A 17,801-nucleotide genomic window follows, 5' to 3' on the forward strand; every position below is an offset into this window, starting at 1 on the left:
GGGAAGAGCCCCAATGAGATCAGGTTTTGTAGGTCTGACAAGACTTGGCTTTATCCTAAGATCATGGCGAGACTGATCACTGTGTGAGACATGCTTAGATTGGTATTTTGGCTGAAAGCAAACTGCTGAAGGCCATAAACAGGGATGGGAGAAAACCTTGGGCAAGGATGGCCATGTGCCCATATGGATGCAGTGGAGATTTAGGTGGGGGAATGGACAGTGTGAAATGAGTGCCATCCTTTCTCCCCCTCTACTTTCTCCCTGAGGTTTGTGCCTTGTTTCACTTAAGGTAATTCCTGCTCACCCTTCAGGTGAGTCAGGCTGTCTTGTTACACTCTGTCTCCACATCATAACGCAGTTGGGATGTGTGTAATTACAGGAACTAGCTGTGATGGGGCAGGGTTTTTGTCCCATTGATAAGGTCCCCTTATGGTGTCTGCTAGATACTCAGATTGGCATGGGATGCACAGTGTGTGACATACTGGCAGGCGGGGTTGACCATCCATTATGGAGAGGTCTGTGGAGAGGTCTATAAAGACTAACCAGTTTTGAGGCTGGTGATGATGGGTTCTGTTTCAGACACAGTGAGGTGGCTGTGCCGGTGATTTCCAAATGGGGATGTCGGGGCAGTTGGATATTCAGGTTTGGAGTTCAAAGAAGGGGCCTGGTGTGGAAATGATAAACGTGGGTGCCGTTTGACACGCTGTGGAATGGCTGTGGAAATGGTCGAGGTTGTGGCAGGTAAGGGTAGGAAGGGTATCCAGAGTGCAGTGGCCACTTGGAGCACCCCGTCCCCTGCACACAGGTTGTGGAGCAACCCCTGAAGTAAGAGAGCAGGGGTGTGTGGGGTCCTGGGGGCCCAGGGAAGAGGGGATTTTAGGAGGAGCAGCAGCAGCACATGCTGCGGAGTTGTCCTGCAAGAGGAAGGCTGGGCAAGGTCAGCCTGTGCTGGGAGCAGGTCACTGAAGTGGTCCTTCAGGGGCTTGAGCATGGTGTGGGTGGAGCCGTGGAAAAGGGAGTGGGACCCAAGGGAGGCTTCCTACCAGTGTGAAAGGTGTGCATCAGAGATAGGCCATGAGAGAGAAGGCTGGAGGGCGGCACAGGGCGTGTAGCTATGAACACTGGTAGAGGGAAGACTTCACTGTGTTCAGTGCCAGTGGGTTGGGTTCGGTGGAAAACGAGGCTGAACATAAGAAAAAGTGGGCAGGGTGAGGTTTCTCAGGCAGTGGAAAGATCCAGGGTCCAAAGGAAGGAGAGGACTTTGGATATGGAGGAGAAAGTTGGCTCAAGACTTCGGCACGCAGTCAGACGGACTGCATAGAAAGGCCACTCACTGTGACCTCAGACGAGTCTTTGGGGCCACCATTTCCTTGTTTGTGAAAGGAAGCAGGGCTCAGTTATTTGCTTCATAGGCTGGATCACGAGTCACAGATGTGAAAGGTCATAGGGCGGGTGCTCGTTAAGCATTAACAGTTGGTTCTGTTACATCCCTTAAATCTTTTTCCGTTTTGCCAATCAGTGCTTCTGGCAGTGAGAGGCCTGGGGAGGTTGCTGTGCTTGTGTCTGTGCCGTGGTGTACATGTGAAACCTGTGGGTGTGTCCTCGGGGTGTTCTGGCCTCATGGGATGGCTGTTGACCTGGCTCCACACATACCCAGTCTCTGGTGCCCTTATGGGGTACCGAGCTGGGCCTCCCCTCGCTCCTGTGGAATTGCCTGTTGCTCACCCAGCAGCCCTGCAGTGGCCACCCCCCTCCTTTGCCTCCCAGCGCTGGCCCTGCTTCTCTCAGGAAGCCCAGGGGCAGCTGTGTGTCTCAGGGCAGGGACCTGGTCACCCTGGGTATATACCATCTCAGACCTTTTGGCCAGTTTCTTCCTCAGCCCTCCCCACACTTTTGCATTTAGTTAAATGTTTTCTCAGTTTTGGAGCTGGAAAACTTGGCATGGACCTGGAGTTTGTGTTGCCAGGCTCCCTCTGCTGGGCTGGTGGGCTGCTCGCAGACCTGGGGAGTTTGCTGCGCTTGCGCCCTTGTATCGCTGTGAACCTTGTGGACACGTCACTGCGGGCGCCAGGAAGTAAGGCGGAATGCACAGGCGCAGAGGGCCAGCTGGGCTAGAAGAGCCGCGCATGTGCGGAGCTGCAGCCACTCTAGGGCAGGGCCACGCTGACATTCTCCAATGCCAGTGCTCTGGCTGTGGCGCCATCTAGGGGTCTGAGTTGGGAACCACAGTCCTGGCCTGGGCTAGAACTGGGTCTGGGGTCTGTGGGCAAGGCGGGCTGTGCTGCTGCCAAAGGGCAATGAGGACTTGTGCCCCCAGATGTCCTGTAGGGTTTGGGGGCCAGCTGGTCTGGCCAGAGCCCCTGGGTCTCCCAGCATCAGAACTGGGGACCACAGGGGAGGTATCCCCATACTTGGCTTCCCCCTGCTCCTTGTATTCCTAGCTCTGGGGCATAGCATCTTAGTCCATGGACAGCGCTCTTTCTCTGTGGTCCTTGATTTCTGTGTCAGACAGGGCTTCAGTTTCTTCCTGGTAAGTCCCAGGGTGCAGTGAGGTGGGGTCCTGAGGGTGGAGCTTTGGTTCAGGCATGGTGCCCCCTGACTCCCATGTAGGGTGAGATGCCTCAGACACTGATAGCTCTCATTTGGTCTCAGGCCGAGCCTGCCCACTCTGAGGCCCTGTTGGCAGGTGAAGAGGAGTGCTCACCAGGGGCTTCCCACCCCTGTTCAGACCCCCAGGCCAATCCCCTTTGTCCAGTCCTAGCCAAGATTCCTGACCACACTGGCCTGGCCCTGGCCTCCTCCACTGCTGCAGTTTTGAGCTGGCCCTTGCAGACATAGGTGGTTGGGTGGCGGGCCCCCAGCCCCAGGCAGCTGCTGCCCACAGCCTGGCCCCTCGCTCAGAAGGGGGTAAACATGGCTGAAGAAGGACTGGATGTCACTTTCTCTCCTTCATTTGTCTTGGAGGCTGACACAGGAGAAAACCCCAAAGGACCAAGTGCACCCTCACAGTTTCACCACAAGTATCCTGACCGGGCGTCTGGTGCCGAACTGATAGTGCAGGCCCCGGCCGCAGCCCCGCCGGAAACCGCGCTGCCAGCGGTTGGGGGCCGTAGGCCCAGACAGGAAACGCCCCGAAGCGTACCCCAGGGCCCATGGCCTCCACACAGGCCTGCTGCCTTGAACCAGGCCCTGGCGCCATTTTGAAGCTGGGCTAGACTCTGAGACTTTGGCCTGGGATCTGGGGACTTGTCTGTCACCTGCCCAGACAGGCGTGGGAGATGACTGGGAGAGAAGAGGGGACCTTCAGACTGGGCTAGACCCGACCCAGAGCCTCTCCCCTCCTATAGTTGATCCTTCCATCATGCCTCCAACCCAGTCGTCTAAATTCCCAGCCTCCATCAGGTCACTGGTTCCGTGTTTTCTGTGACAGGCCCAGAAGGAAATGCAGGGGATGCAGAAGTGAACAAAACAGTAGTAGCACCGGGCCCTGGAAGAAGCAGACAGAACGGGGACATAGTTAAGAGGAGTAATAACTGGGCCTGAAGGATTGGCATGTGGGAGGTGATGGAGAGGAGGAACCCAAATTCCAGCCCCCAGTTTTGACTTCCATGCAGGAGATGAAATCCAGAAAGAGTCCTGCGAAGATGAAAAAGACAAGAGCCCATTTAAATGCTGAGGGGGAGGAATGAGGTCACAGGGAGGTAAAGGTTTCAGACCCAGGAGAGAGGAAGCCCGAAGAGCAGGACTGGATGGGACTGAGGGCTGAAGGGAGAGACCAGGGAGATCTCGGAGCCCTTGGCTGTGCCCCTCACCAGCACTTCTGAGGAACAGGCAGAGCCCGTTCAAACTTTGCCTCCTGGGCGGCCTTCTTTACTCCCCCTGGGAATTTGGCAGTGGAGGCACACTGCGGTGCAGTGGACTGCTTGCCTCCCTAGACTGGGAGCTCCCTCTGAGCAGAGTCAAAAAGGCATCACGTCATTGCCTGTGATTCACTTAACGAACATCTTTACTACGTGTCCAACACCGTCTAAAAGGCACTGGGGACATGGTAAGCAGGGCACAGTCATGTGTGGCTTTTAGAAAGAAACTTAGAAAATAAATGTTTGCACGTAATGATGGATGCTAGGAATGTGATAAACGGATTCAGTCTGAAGGGCTGGGAGGGATCCTGGGGAGGAGACGGCGGAACTGGGGACCTGAGGAAGCCGGGAGCTCTGGGGGGTGGCACGGCACAGGTGGGCTGCAGGGCCTAGTGAATGTGTAAGCCCCACTGTCTCTCTCCGCCCACCCCGTTCTGTCCCGGCCTGGCTCTGGGGACCACAGCCCCTCCTGACATGGCACCCCTTCCCCCCAAGGCAGCCCACACCCTCAGCTGCTGGCTCCCTCTCCTGGAGGCACAGACCCTTGTCTTTCCCTGCCCTTTGCATCAGGGTGGGGTCGCTACCAAGGCCAGGCTCCCGACAGCTGCCTGTGACTCACTTGAGACTCGGCTTGTTCGCCAGCCTCACCTTGCTTGCCTGGAGATTAGGGACCGCATGATGGGAGGTCTGGAAGGACCAAGTGGCATGGCACAGTGACACCCTTCTGCAGCAGTGGCTCAGGGAACGGAGTCTCTTTCCTCTACGTATACTAGAATGAATAGCATAACCCTTTCGTCTGAAGAGCTAAGCTATTTACAAAGGGCCTTTATAAGTGCCCATTACTCATGGTTTGGGTGCACACAGGGGTCCCCAAGGGCACGGGGTAGAGGCCCTGGGCATGGAGGCCAGGTCCCAGATCTGCAGCCAGCTCCTGGGCCATCTCAGGCAAGTCCCTTTCTCCTCTGGGGACTCAGGTCTTCTTGCACAATGACAGATGTCTGAGGGCCATTCTAGCATGACACTTGAGGGTGCTGGGGCCTGTCAGGCAGGGAGGAGCCTCAGTTGAGGAAGGCACAGGGCTACCCACCCCGCACCCTCTCCAACCCTCTTCTGGCTTCTTCCGAGTGCCAAGCTTGGTTCCTTGTTGCCTTGTCATGGAGCTCTGGGGGCTTCATGAGCGGAGTAGATCTTTCCTATGCCCACATGACCTACACAGGTGGGCTGGAGGCTTTCTCTCCATCTGTCTCTTGTGTACCCTCATGGGGGGCAGAGAAGGCACACAGCAGGCAGGCCTGGCATTCTGCGCCCAGAGCTGGTGTTCTTGCCCTCTGGGCTTTGTCTTCTCACTCTCAGACTACCTCCTTCAGGTCAGATAGGCCACTCCACGGGTCCCCTCATGAGCAGAAACTTGTTTGCACCCTCAGGCCTTATGTGTAGGGCCCTCAAGCATCTCATCCCATCACACAGCTATGCCACCCCTCCTCTGTCCCGGCTCACGTGGGCTTCTCTCCGGAGGGCACCCGTCTGTGTCCTCAGTCTCGGCCCCGCGCCCCTGGCTCTGACCCATGCCCCTAAGGGCCTGTCACAGAAGCTTCCAGGCCTGGCCACCCGTCCACCAGGCTGAAGCCAGGGCAGGCCCTGGGTTTTGTGCAGCACAAGGCCTGCAGGAAAGGAGGGAGTGTGGCAGGAACATGAAGCCACCGCCTGTCACCCACTGGCTCCCAGAGCTCTTCCAGAAAGCCCAGGATTTCCTGCTTCTGAGCCCCATCTCTGGAACAGGGTGCTCAGAGCCAGGAGGAGCTGGGCAGAGGAGACAAGGTGGTCTCCTGAAGACCCAGGTGAGGGAGTCCCGGAACATGGGGGTGCGGTGGGTGTGTTGTTAGGGATGGACACCGGGTCCTGAGGAGGACCTGTTTGAACTTGGCAGAGCTAGAGAGGGTGACTTGGGGTGTGAGGTCTGGGGTGGGATGTCTGTGCACCCACCGAGGCATGGGAGGGGAAGAGACAGCTCCAGGAAGGTGTTCTGTCAGGCTGTGACCCGTGTGTGTGTGTGTGTGTGTGTGTGTGAATTCCTGTGTATGTGTGTGTGGTGGTGGGAGGCAGCCCTGGGGCAGCTGGAAAAAGGTGGAATCAGACCTACCTACCCAGAACTGGTTCTTGGTTCTGCCATTACTTCTGTTTCCACCCAAACAGAGGGCTCTGTGATACCTGTGTTATGAGGATGAAACATAAGTAACTGTCCCAGCACAAAGAATGTGTGTGCTTCACACCTAACCATTGTGATTCATTGTGTTGTGTGTGTCACAGGGAGGATTTGAGGGCCCTTGGGGGCTTGTGGATTGCAGCTGCTGGTGGAGCTGGTCTCGAAGGCGCGTCCTAGCATGGCTGTCCTGTGATCCTAGGGGCGCTGCCCACCTGTTACTCAGGACTCACGGTCACATGCTGGGGACTCAGCACAGGACAGGCTCCCATCTGATAGACATGGACACACGTGCTTAGGCCTTAAACAGGGCCTGAGAGGCTGGCTTCCATGCTGGGTGTTCTATGATTAATATTTTCTACTTGGATCTTTTTCTCAGATGGGGACACAAGGCCACCGTCCTTGCAGTGTCTTCATCCTGACCCCACTTCCCAACCCCTGTCCCTGCGGACAACCCCACTGTGTGGAGTGCAGTCCCCAGATGTGTCTGTGTCTCAGTAAAGGGTGTGGGGTATTTTCCTGCAGGTGTGTCCACCGGCTCTAGATCATGCTGATTCTGGTTGATCTCATTTGGCTCAGTTTTGGGGGTCTGCCCATGTTGCTGTGTGTATATCCACAGTGTTCTATCCCAGATTATTTCAGTGTGTATCCTCAACCCTCCAGCCTCAGTGTTGGATGCCCACACCTGCCGTTCTCTCATGTCCTACCCCTCATTCCCACTGATGGACACCCACATGTCCCATCTTCCCAAAGATCCCAAAGTAGGCTGCAGGGAGTAGGACTGGCCAAAAGAGCTGGGGTGGGAGGACTGGCAGGTCACAGGCTCTGCAAAGGGACCAGTGTGTGTCCACCCCGCCCACCATTGGTGTCACCCTGTGGTTTTTTTTTTTTATTTCAGAGGTAGAGTTTAGTGATTCACCAGTTGCATATAACATGCAGTGTTCATTCCATCAAGTGTCTCCCTTAATACCCATCACCCAGTGACTCCATCCTAATACTCCCCTCCCCTCCAGCAATGCTCAGTTTGTTTCCTAGAGTTAAGAATTTCTTACGGTTTGTCTCCCTCTCCGTTTCTGTCTTATTTTATTTTTCCTTCCCTTCTATTATGTTCTTAAATTGTTTCTTAAATTCCACAGATGGGAAAAATCATATGATACTTGTCTTTCTCTGACTGATTTTCCCCTCCAGTTCCATCCACGTCGATGTAAATGGTGAGTATTCATCCTTTCTGATGGCTGAGTAATATTCCATCATGTATATGGACCACATCTTCTTTTTTTTTTTTTTTTTTTAAGATTTTATTTATTTATTTGACAGAGAGAGATCACAAGCAGGCAGAGAGGCAGGCAGAGAGAGAGGAGGAAGCAGGCTCCCTGGTGAGTAGAGAGCCCAATGTGGGGCTCGATCCCAGGACTCTGAGATCATGACCCAAGCCAAAGGCAGCGGCTTACCCCACTGAGCCACCCAGGCGCCCCTGGACCACATCTTCTTTATCCATTCATCTGTCGATGGACATCTGGGCTCTCTCCATAGTTTGGCTATTGTGGCATTGCTGTTATCAACATTGGGGTACACGTGGTGTCTCCCTGTTTTGATACTTTGTCCAGGGTTCTGTTTAGTCCCTACAGCAAACCTGGCAGGTGGGTATGATTCATTTCTATTTACCATGAGGCCTGGAAGCCAGAGACCAGGGACTCTCCTAGGGCCACATGACCACTGGGCAAGTCTGGTAGCCCTGGGGTAGTGCTCCAGTCTGCTCTGAGGTATCAGTGTCCCCAGAGAGCAGCACGCCCATTGTTGGAGAGACCAGGGAGCACAGTTCTCTGGGCAAAGTGGAACAAGTTGACTCAGGAGGTCCATTGGGGGCCAGAGGGGTCGGGGGGAGACACCGGTGGGGCAGCTATAGGTCTCACAGCCCCGAATGTGTAATCTCCTCATAAAGAAAGAGCTGCTTCCAAATGCCATGCTTCCCACCCACCACTCTGTGTGGCTGAATGGAATTCCTTCATTTGATTTATATTCTATTTGTTTTTCACAGTACCTTTTATTTAGGCCAGTGAAATGGTAGATTACAAAGTTTCATTAAAACTAAGTGAGACTAAGTCGTTAAGCATCTGCCTTCAGCTCAGGTCATGATCCCAGGGTCCTGGGATTGAGCCCTGCATCGGGCTCTCTGCTCCACGGGGAGCCTGCTTCTCCCTCTCCCACTCCCTCTGCTGTGTTGTCTCTCTTGCTGTGTCTCTCTCTGTCAAACAAATAAATAAGATATTAAAAAAAAATAAGCGAGATTAGGGGCACCTGGGTGGCTTAGTTGGTTATGTGGCTGCCTTTGGCTCAGGTTATGATCCTGGGTCCTGGGATCGAGCCCTGCATCGACTCCTTGCTCAGCAGGAAATCTGCTTCTCCCTCTGCCTGCTGCTCCCCCTGCTTGTACTTTCTTTCTCTTTGTCAATAAATAAATAAAATCTTAAACAAACAAAATCAACCAAGTGAGACTATGAGACCAGTTGAGGGGAGGAGGTGGTCTTCTGGCAGGCCCCTGGAGTGGGCTGTTAGCTTCACCACTCTGAGCAATGGGACTGGGCAAGGTGCATGCGTGCTCTGGTCTCAATTTCCCATAAAATGGGGCAATATTAATTTCTAATTTGAGAGCTGTTGTTGCTAGGCTCAAATGAACTGGCAGGGGCTGGGCCCTGAACCACAGTGGGCGTGAGGTGGGGTCTGCTGTTACTGTGGGAAGGCAGATTATGAGATCAGAGCCTCTGGCACAGGGTGTGAAGGTGGGGCTTGAATGCTGGCAAACACCCATCTAATTCAGCTCATTTCAGAGGACAAACGGAGTCCCTTTTGCCTTATGCCACCTCTCCACTGGGTGGAACACAGGGGCCATTAAGATGCAGTTCCCTGGGAGGCTGGCCTGTAGGGTGGCTTTGGAATCAGCCTGGCATTGAGCCTTGGGTCTCCTCTGTAGAATGAGATCATCCTGGGATTGCCATTGGCATGATGAAGATTCTCCTTGACCAAACCAGCTCCTCCAAAGTCTCTTCTCAGCTAGGCCCTGACTTTGTGGCTTCTGTGTTCCTCTGCAACATTCTATTATTTTTTAAAAAATTTTTAAGTAATCTCTACACTCAACATGAGGCTCGAACTCACAGCTCTGAAGTCAAGAGTCACTTGCCCCACAGACTCCTTCCCAGGGCTTGTGCACCATCCAGTCTGATCGGGCTTCTCACCCGCAGCATGGCCCAGGCAGTGTCCGATCACCTTGCCTGCCTTCAGCAGGAATCACCACCCCCACCCCTGCCTTGGCCTGATATTTCCCCTTCCTCATTTCCATCCACGGATATCTCCCGCCCCATAAATTCCCCTTTCTTGGTTGTATTCAGGGGTGAGCCCCATCACTCCCCCGCTACAAGACCTCACTGCATTGTCCCCCTGCCTAAAGTCTTTCCCACTGTCTTTAGTGAGTTCCAGGAATAATTTTTTCTATAATAGGGGTCATGGGAGGGCACGGGAGACCACGAGTGCACAGAGAACACAGCGCTCAGTGAATGCTGGTGTCCCACTTCATCCAGCAGGCTAGCTGCAAGACATGTCTGGCTTCTTCCTGCAGTTCTTCCATGGACTGTTCTGTGGCCCTGGACAAAGCTGTTGCTCCATTTTCGGGGCTTTGGTTCCCTTTTGGCCAAGTGGAGCAGCTGAGTGGGAGCCAAGTTCAGGTCAGAGTTGGACCCACTTCACCTTGCTCTGAAGACCCTCCAAGGCCAGAAGGGACTCTGAGCCCTTGGCCAGCAGAGGGCGCCGCCGCCCAGGAAATTGACACCGCTCCAGGCTCCGAGGTATCCTGGTGTTTCACGCTGGCTGGGGCTTGCTTTTGCCAGCTCTGGCACAGAGCGGCTCTACTGAGGGTGGCCAAGTTCAACTTTGGAATGATGAAGACACGTGACCCCGGCATGAAGGGCGTGGTGGGTGACAGCCCGGATGCTGGAGCCAGCTGGTCAGGGTTCAGATCCCAGCTCCCACCCTCACTGGCTGTGTAGAACCCTGCCTGCCTCAGTTTCTTCATCTGTGGATTAACACTGGAACTGCCACACAGGGAGCATGTGCAGACCAAACAGATTGATGGCATTAGAGCTCTTCAAAAAGTAGGCATCAGATAAATGTCAGCGACTGTCAGGACCTGTGGTGGGAACTTGGCATCCTCCCATCCTTGGTTCCTCATAATTACCCCATAGCTGGAGGTTTTGTTCAGGAGATGGGCGCTAAGGGGCAGAGAGCCAAAGTTCCCACTGTGGTGAGGAGTGTTGCTGGTGAGATTCAGACCTGGTGCCCGGCTCCCAGTTCGGGGCTAGTAAAGCTACACTGCTCTGGTCTTTGTAACTGCCCATGAGTGGGCCCTGGCTCCCCAGGTTCCCTATGGGAAACCGCACAGACATCATATGGGCAGGGTGCCCGAGGCAGCTGTTTGTCCTCTAGTGATGGACTGAGGGCTTCCCGGACCTCTGAGAGATAGCTCCAGGCCAACTCTGGGCCGGGTCCTGTGGAGACGCAGGGACCTTCTCAGGCTCCTGTCCCTGCTCTGGAACCACCCTGTGCTTCCTGCTCAACTCCAAACCCCTGACACGTGCCAAGTTGTTTCTCTGTCCCTGTCCATACATGTGGCACACCTTAATCCTTTCCGCCATCCCAAGCCCATCTATCTGCAAGTCCTGGTCCAGAAAACCTTCTCTAGAGAACCTGATAGCCATCAGTTTCCTTGGTCTGCCTGGGAGAAACGCCTGTTCATTCTCCAAAATCCAGCTGCCAGCATCACCCCTGGGAGGGCTTAATGGCACCGTCCTCTCTCCTGGATGAGGACAGTCACTGCCCGGCTGGGCACCTTAGGATCTGAGTTACAGTGTCCTCGTCGTGTCCCTGCATTGGCTTACAGATTCATTAAACATGTGTCCCATGTTTTAAAAGTTGTGAAAGTAATACATGCACGAGGCAAACATTGAAGCAGATCGGAAGAGAAAAGTAGATGCCTTTACCTTCCTACCTGCCCACAGTTGCCAACCGCTCTCCCAGAGGAAAACTTGACTGTCAACTCGTGACCTCCCAGAAAACTCCCCTTGCCTGTGGGAGAACGTGCGTCCTGTTTCTCTGCACCTTGATGATCTGTCTCTGTCCACCACTCCCACCACTCTGTCTGCCTCCCTGAGGCCTGGGATAGGGTTTGATTTAGGTGGCTGCCCAGTGCCAGCCCTGGGCTCTGCCCAAACACATGCCCACAGAAGGTTGCCCGGCTGCTTTTGCGTTTTCACGACACTGGTCCCTGTGTCGTGTGGGACCTGGGGCATCTGCCTTCTGCTGACAGGTGTTTTCTTTGTACCAGCTGGCCTATAGCTGTATTTTCTTTGCCTGCGGAATGTTATTATCATCATGAAATACTGAATGAATTTTCAACTTAAAAACCAGGAGATATTCTCTAAAAATGGGCATTTTTTTGTTTTACGTCTCTTGAAAAAATGATCAGGCTACTTGCTGGCCCCAGGCTAGTACAGCAGCGGCTTCTGTGTCCCCAGCCTGCACAGCTGATGGTGTGCCCGGCACTGACCGCCATCCACACTGTGAGCACCCCTCACTTGGCCCAAGGCCCCTGAGTCTGTGGCCCGCCATCCCCCCACCGCCCGGCCCTCCAGGATCACTCTTCCAGATTGGTATCCCCCAGGCCAGCCCTGGGGTTTATCCTCTGGATCCTTGCTCTACCTTAGGCGGAAATCTCCTCCCGTGCCCAGCGTGGCCCCTTCAGCCTGTCCGCTGTGGGTGCCAGTAACCCTGGACAGGTGGCCTCCAGTGCACCTCACCCATGGAGGGATTCAGACATATAAAGGAGGCATTCCAGGGCAAGGCATGGGGCTTGGGCTGGCTGGGGTCACATGGGCCGGGGACGGGTCGACATGCTGTGGGGCAGCCCTGCAGCGTGGCTAAGTCTACAGAGCCCCAGATGAGAATCATAAGGAACCAGCCTAAGTCATGTGCACTGCTGGGAAGGGCAGGGGAGGGAGGGGGTGGGAGAGAGCAGGGGCCTGGGGTGCAGGGGAACCTCGTGGCTCTGAGTTTCTGAAACAAAGCTGGAAAGATAACTTAGAGGAATGGCCTTAACTGAACATGTAAAGGTAGAAGCCTAGTTACCCACGCGGCAAACGCCATATACCGGTGGGCCTTGGTGTCGCCATGACGGATTGACAAGTACCATCCTTTCCTTCAGGGGAAAGGTTTCACTTTGTTTCGTTCCCCTAAACAGTGGGGCTCTCATCATCTCCGTGTCCTGGGCAACCAGCCCTTCCAGTGGATGCATTTTTCTTGAGGGAAAACCCCTGAGGGGACCCTCAGGATTTGGGTTTCCAGGCAAGGCGAGGAAATGTGCTTGGCCTAAACCTATTGAGCTGTGTGAAGGAGACCCAGAACTGTGGTCACCCCCCCACAGCCACCCCTGGGTCTGTCTTCCTCCTCCTGAGCGTGGGCCTGGAGTCCCTGTGCCACTGCAGGAGTGGAGGGAGGCTTTGCAGCACAGTGAGGAGGCATCCGTCAAGGAAAAGCCCACATCTCCATCTAGCCCATCGGCCATGAGGCCAGCAGGGCTGGGGTGAGCTCCCCAGGCCCCGAGGCTCCAGTCGAGGGCACACGGAGGCTCAAGAGTGATCACAGCTGTGGGAAGCTTCCAGGCCAAGGGAGAGCTCCAGAGACAACTCCGCCAACCCCCTGCATGGCAAGGGTCTGCTCAGGCCTGGGGGTCGGATTAAGAGTGACTGGGCTGCCATGATGCTCGCTGGGCCTTACGCCTCGGCCTCTTCCCACTCAGGGCGGCCAGGGCCGGGTGCTGCAGGTTGCGGAGTGAGGCTGACGCTGAGGGAGTGGGGCGAGCAGAGCTGTCCTGTTGCCTATCTCTGCTGGAGGCCTCTCTGTCCTTCCTTTCCCAGTGCGCCCCCCCATCTGCCCCTGCTCCCCCTGTGGGGGTGCATCGTGGGGAGGTTGTTGACAATTTGGGCATTAATCTCTCTGCCTGGGGCCTCCTGGTCAGGTGGTGCTTATCAGGGTTCCGCTCCTGTCAGATGGGCCTTCCGGAGCCCGTGGGCGAGTGGGGGCGGTGGCAGGAGCCCCTGCTGCAGGGCCTGGAGGCTGCCTCACCATCCTTGGGCCTTCACATCCCCTCGCCCCTCCCACGGGCTGCCTTCTTTACCACATCAGGATACAGAACATTGCATGAATTCCGGTCTCAATGGAATTATTTCAGAATTCTGGTCAACCGCAAGCTCAGGGTATTTCACAAACTATCTATCACGACTGTGTGGTGGGCAGAGCCTGGGCTGGGGGCAAGTAACGGATGCCGGGAGGTCCGTGTCCACTGCCTGCGGGGTGGTGAGTCCCTGCCCACCTTGCTGCCCCTCCAAGGAGCACCCAGAGCTGTGCAGGCAGACACCCCCTCCCCCGCGTCTGCAGGGGACTCGGGGTAGGTTTAGGAAAGGTGGCAGGAGGCCAGGCCCTGGGGTGGGAAGGGTAGATAGGGGAAAAGCAAAAGGGGGGTGTCAAGAGTGGCTAGATTTGGGGTCCATTCCCACTCCTCCATCTCCTAGCGGTGGGACCTTGGCGAGTAGTTAATAAGCCTCAGTTGCTTCCACTGTAAAATGGGGTTATGATGCCTACATCTCAGTTCAACACAGAGTCAGACATCAGTGAGATTCCAGTCCCTCCTAATTATCCCCTTCCTTTCTTCCCTCCCTTCCTTCCTTTTTTCTCTCTTGCTCGCTCTTTCTTTCTTTCTTTCTTTCCTTCTTTCTCCCTTTCTTTTTAAAGATTTTACTTATTTATTTGAGAGAGAGAGAGCACAGAGGGAAAGTGAAAGGGAGAAGCCAGCTCCCCGCTGAGCAGAGAGCCCAATGTGGGACTCGATCCCAGGACCCCAGGATCATGACCTGAGCCGAAGGCAGTGGCTTAACCAACTGAGCCACCCAGGCACCACTTCCTAATTTTCTCCTTGCTTTTAGGACTGTTACGGGGACAGCATCTCCGAAGAGCCTGGCCGAGAGGACGTGCTTGAGAACTGTTATCTGGGAGGGTAACAGTAGGGTAGTCTACTGCTAACCTCTCCCCATCTCTCGCTCCTGGAGGTTATGCTTACAAGTTGGGGGCAGGCAAGGCCTTACCTCAGGGATGGCAAATTCATGGTCTGCACCCTGCCAGCCCCCCATTCCACACCATGCAGATATGGCCAACACTCTTTCCTTCACACTTTGACTGTCTTGGAGCCCTCATCACAGAGCCCAGACAGCACTCAGCTGACCAGGGTAGGCACATGAGACGAAGCTTCTTTCTTATTCTGGCCCCAGCTGATGGGAATGGTGTAGACTGGCAGGGCAAGGGATCCCTACTCTGCTTCCTGCTCCCGAAAATCCTCTGAAATGTCTTGATCCTTCCTTTAGGAAGCTGCTTGCTGGAGGGCCTGAGTGGGGCAAGGATTGCAAGAGCCAATCACATCTTCTCTATGGGCTTCCTGCCGACCACGAGTGAGGAGGCCCCAGCCCTGGGTGGGACGTGATAGTGGAGCCTGGCCTTGGCAGCATAAGATATCCTTCCCACAAGGGTCTGGGATTTGGGCCCTCTGCTCAGCATGATGCTCCCAGGCCACATTGTCCAGGCGAGGCCTGAGCACCCTGAGTGGAGGTTGGGGGGGTCAGCAGTTGGATGGGGGGTGGCTATGAAGCCACTGTGGCCAAGCTCAGTGGCAGCCCAGCCCATGAAGAAAGGGGCTCCACTGGGGCACCTGGGTGGCTCAGTGGGTTAAGCCTCTGGCTTTGGCTCAGCTCATGATCTCAGGGTCCTGGGATCGATCCCAGCATCGGGCTCTCTGCTCAGCAGTGAGCCTGCTTCCCCCTCTCTCTGCCTGCCTCTGTGCCTACTTGTGATCTCTCTCTCTCTCTGTCAAATGAATGAATAAAATCTTTAAAAAAAAGAAAGAAAGAAAGGAAGAAAAAAAGGGGCTCCAGGTCCTGAGCGCCTAAGACCAGCCCTGCCTTCCTGTTCAGGGTGGAGGAAAGGATAGAGCTGGAGGGGGCCATCTGGCCACAGGCCCAAACTACGGCTTCCCAGTTTACAAGTCCCACCTGGGGACTCCCAGCAGGTGGCTCTGTCTGAGGGCACTACCAAGAGTGATGGAGGGAGCCTTTGGAGTCAGGATGGTCCCAACAAACCCAGGAATCCTGAGGTCCCACACCCATTTCTTTTTCTTGTCCTTTAAAATGAAGATGCCCCCCCCCCCAACTACTGTCCTCCCGAGCACTTCCCTAGGGAGTCGACACACCTGCCCTCTCAGGTCCATGGTCCTTCCTATCCTTCTGTTAGCAGCAACAGAGAGGACCCACATGGCCTGTTGCGCCTCCTTCTTCCCTTTCTGTGGGAGACTGTGAATATTGGTTATAGCTGTCTGCCTTGTTCTCTTATTTTTGTGCTTAAACTTTCCCCTGGTGAATAAATTCAAACTTCGAAAGAAGTTAAGACTGAGAGTATTATTGGGAGCCTGGGTGGCTCAGTGGGTTAAGCCGCTGCCTTCGGCTCAGGTCATGATCTCAGGGTCCTGGGATTGAGTCCCGCATCGGGCTCTCTGCTCAGTAGGGAGCCTGTTTCCTCCTCTCTCTCTCTCTGCCTGCCTCTCTGCCTACTTGTGATCTCTCTCTGTCAAATAAATAAAAATAAAATCTAAAAAAAAAAAAAAAGACTGAGAGTATTATCAAAGTCACCTGTATACCCCAACTCATCCATTGCTTGCATTTTACATTATTATTTCTCTTCCCTCTTCTCTCCCTCTCTCCCTCTCTAGGTATACGTAAGCACACAGTAGTATGTATATTACTCATATATAATACACATTTTTGGAAGCCATTGGAGAATAAGTTGCGTAAGTAGTCTTTAGAGACGTCCGTGTGCATTTCCTAAGAAGGGTGATAGTCTTTTTGGTAAACACAACAGTTTTAGTCTCGAGACTGTATTTTTCTCTAGTCTACTGTCACCTTGTCCTGCCACTTGACCCCATCATGTCCCTTGTTGAGTGTTTCCCCCTCAGACAGACCCAGTTGAGGGTCATGGACCGCGTTTACTTTTCCCAGGACTGGTTAAAGCCTCCAGATCATGTCACCATTGTGACTGAATGAACAGTTCTGGGTGATGGATATTTCAGGTGTGCCTGTCTTGGGCTCCAGTGGCCTCATGGATGCATCTTTGGTCGACAGGAAAAACACCCATAAAATAAACTCCTTGGAGTAGTTTTGTAGGATCGGAAGACTCTTGCCTGTAATAGTCGTTGGCCATGGCCGTATCACTCTCTAGTTCCCCCCACCCTGGGAAGGTGGGGTGTGTTGCTGCCCCCCAGACTTGCCCCACAGGGTCTTTGCACATTTTATTTTATTTTATTTTTATTTATTTATTTCAGAGAGAGAGAGAACAAGCAGGGGGGAGTGGCAAAGGGAGAAAGAGAAGCAGACTCCCTCTTGAACCGGGAGCCTATTGTGGGACTCGGTCCCAGGACCCAGGATCATGACCTGAACCGAAGGCAGACGCTTAACCGACTGAGCCACCCAGGCGTCCCTTCACACATTTTAATACCTCTGCCAGTCCCCAGCAATAATGTCCGATGAAGTTTAAAAAAAAAAAAAAGATGAACAGAAACATTATAAATTTAGAATGATGCCTCTGAATTTGCCTCTGAACTATCAGACAGTATCAGGGAAATACTATTTGGTTAATGAGAGTAGATTCCAGCTATGGATGAAAAGATGGTATATATATATATATATATTTTTTTAAGACATGTCCTGCAGCCTATGGGGATGGGGTGACATGAGATCTGTGATTTTGAAATATGTCAGCATACAAAATAAATTTATTAGAGTGTCCTTCTGCTGTTTAACTTTGGATCAGAGTTTTACTGAGGAACGATGGTCATAAAGGTGGGGACAGGCTGAGAAGAGATGACTCTGAGGACAGAGGGCTCGTTGGAGGCAGAGCCTAGGGAAGCTGAAGGGGATGAGGGCCAGAGGCTCTGGCAGGGGGCAGCTGGGGTGCAGGGTGGCTATGCGGGTGGCCCTTGGCACCAGCCTTTCCTCCTTCACCCGTCCCCTGGAGCTGCAGGCGAATGCTCCAGGCAGTTCCGAGCAGAGCTGGGCTTGGTATGTGTTTGAGGGTAGAAGAGGGCAAGGTGATTCTAGAGAATGGTGAGGGTTTGGGGTGAGCTGGTGAGTCAGAAACGATTGCACAACCCACTGTTATCACTACTAATAACTTAGAAGGAGTTATTAAGAGCTAGGTATTGTTCTATGCACTTGTACATTTCCTAACTCATCTGGTCTTTGCAACAACCTTACAAGATAGATACTACTATTGTGCCCATTTTAAAAATAAGGAAATGGGGCCAAAGAGAGGTCAAGGAGCTTGCCAGCGACCCTCAGCAGCGACTGGAGGGGGCTTGGCTAGGAACCTGTGCATTCTAGCTCCAGGGTCTGCTTTGGGCCCCCAGCTGCGCAGTGATGCGGTTCTGCGGGGGTAGCCGAGAATCCTTGAGATGCCTCCAGTTTTAAGGTTCCATTGATTTCCTTTGAACTATGAAACTAATTTAACATTGCGAGAAGTTTTCAAAATAACAAAAACAAAATGAGCAAACAAAACCTTTCCCCACAAAACTGCATACTCACTGTGACCATCTGGGTGTG

Source organism: Mustela putorius, unplaced genomic scaffold, assembly GCF_011764305.1.
Source record: "Mustela putorius furo isolate JIRA1106 unplaced genomic scaffold, ASM1176430v1.1 tig00003850_pilon_pilon_pilon, whole genome shotgun sequence".
NCBI classification, from domain to species: domain Eukaryota; kingdom Metazoa; phylum Chordata; class Mammalia; order Carnivora; family Mustelidae; genus Mustela; species Mustela putorius.